The 2,481-nt window shown below is 34.7% G+C and overlaps 1 pseudogene; it reads left to right on the top strand.

The window, feature by feature from the left end:
• The first annotated feature begins 380 nt into the window (after positions 1-380).
• On the top strand, positions 381-1,850 carry LOC108972537 (annotated as a pseudogene).
• The last annotated feature ends 631 nt before the right edge of the window (positions 1,851-2,481 follow it).

Here is a 2,481-nt window from a genome sequence, read left to right as displayed (position 1 = left end):
AAGAAAATAGTTTTATTTTAACATATATTCTTAAAGATGTGAACAAAATGAGCAAATACATGAAAAATTAAGTTTTTTATTTATGCCTCTTTCTAACCGTGGTAAGTTCACCACAGAAAAATGTTATGAACAAATAAGCAACCATGCCGAGTGGTGGAGTTTAGAATATTCTCATTCACAGCCATATTTCATATTTATATTTTTGTCATCATAACGCAGGTTTTTGCAAGAGAATTTGTTTTAATTTATTTCATGGAACAATCTTACTATAGTTTATTTAGTTATTTGAATCTGGAAGAAGTGTTTGCAAATTTCCATTGAGAAGATAAATAACAGATCAACTGGGATTTTATTCCCATAAAAACACGAATTAACTAAACATGGCTTCGTTAATATTGCTGCGTAATGGGTCAGGTGCTGTTCCAATTTTATGATACGCGATGCTGTGAAGTACTCAAATGTAGTTATGAACGTAGTTGGTCGTGAATTCGAGACAAAATTGTACATTCAATGACGTGCTCGTATTGCATTGTTTGGTAAGCTAAAATAAAACTTTATTTCAAAAGATTTACCTTGTATTTTTTAGTTTTTTTTTTATAGAATTAGCAACGAAGCTGGTGTAGAACGTTTGATTAATTTGTCTGCTTTAAAGGTAGTCCCGAACCAAATAGCTTTGTGTTTGAGGGTGACAGCAACTTTTTGAAGAACAAATGCTAAGGTGAATGTGCTGTTCGCGATGAATTCCCAGAGGCCAGCTGATATCTATGGTTCGAAAGATCGTTTCCTACGATACTACGCCCACATTTAGCGTCGCCAGTTCCATGCCATCTCACTTTGCTTTGCGGGCGAATGCATTGTAAAACAACCGGTTTTTGTGTCGGATGTTGCACAATCTATTGTCAATTGCGCTAAGGATCCCGATACTGCTGGTCAGGGTTATGGGAGCTGATGGGTAGGTTTTGAGCAAAATTGAATTTACATGCTTTCTAATATGCTAAACACTCAACATGCACCTTACAGACCAAAACGTTACCAGTTGAGCGTATTAATTGACCGGTTACATCTTGTTATGCGCAGAGCTGAAAAATGGTGGGGATACCGTCGTTAAGACATGCATTACAATTCTACCCTCCTATTGAAAGCCAAGTTCACTGAGCTTATCTTTCCTGGACAACCTAATGGTGAGCTACATATGAAAGGTATCGATCGCGAATGTAGTATCGATGTCATTTGTATGTACAATTGACCTCCATGGAAGAGCAGGTCCCAAGGAAATTGCGACCATATCGTGCTGCGCAATATTATGTTGCCGAATTGGGAGAGTGGGAGGAACCAGCTCCACCAAAACCGATAGAACATCAGCAAGAACTACGTTGGTCGCATAAAACTACTATAATGGCAACAACGCTAACAACAACAGCCAAGCAAATAATAAACAACACGCATCAAATGAAAGCATCAAATGAAATGAAAGCTATTAAGGAATTTGAGTTGTATTTTAATTTGAGTCAAACAAGATATCGACTAGGATAATTTCAAATCAAATACATTTCGAATAATCGGTGTATTTGTATAAACAACGTCAAACTATTTCTTGCATAGAAATCTTATATTCACGTAGGTGTTAGTACTTTTTGAAATATGAATATGCTATTAAGGAATTTGAGTTGTATTTTAATTTGAGTCAAACAAGTTATCGACTAGGATAATTTCAAATCAAATATATTTCGAACAATCGGTGTATTTGTATAAACAACGTCAAACTATTTCTTGCATAGAAATCTTATATTCACGTAGGTGTTAGTACTTTTTGAAATATGAAAGTATATAACTTATCGCAGTTATTTGTTTATTACTTTTGTTTTCATTATTGCATTTAGGTTTACTTTGTGAACAGCAAAACTGGCGGACCTTTCTTCTACCGATTTTATAATTATAAGTCTAAATAAAAAGTAAATTATAACTAAATCTTTTATTTCAGTAGATTTTATTTATTGTTTTTTTTTCGTAAAGCCACGGCTTCGCAGTTCCAGAGTTTTTATGCTGCTATACGTGCAACCAGGACTTCGTGGCCAACTTTGGATAAATTTGGACAAAGTTCTTGGTGATGGCCAATTAAAATAGGGCTGTAAATATCTATATGCTAGAGGTGACAAGAAGTGAACCCCAGAGCTATGGTTTTTAATTCCCTGTCGTATCTATTACCGTGAAGACTACGGTTATTATGAAACAAACTATTCCTCACACATGCAGCAATATGTGGAGGCAATTTGCTACATAGCCCAACAATTTGCCTATTCTCACTATTTTCATTAGATAGATTCTTTTTCCTTCTCTTCTAATTGTTATTTTAAATGTTGCACCTCATTTTCTAAATTTGTATTCCTTTTTTTTAAGCTATCTATTTCGCTAACAAATTTTTTTTTCCTAGGTGTCCTTTCACTTAGGTACGCATCTGGTTGCGTTTTGCTATTTATAGCC

The sequence above is a fragment of the Bactrocera latifrons genome, unplaced genomic scaffold (genome assembly GCF_001853355.1).
Source record: "Bactrocera latifrons isolate USDA-ARS-PBARC rearing strain unplaced genomic scaffold, ASM185335v1 scaffold_402, whole genome shotgun sequence".
Classification (NCBI taxonomy): domain Eukaryota; kingdom Metazoa; phylum Arthropoda; class Insecta; order Diptera; family Tephritidae; genus Bactrocera; species Bactrocera latifrons.
Note: the sequence above shows the minus strand (reverse complement) of the source record. Positions and strands in the feature narration are given on the sequence as shown.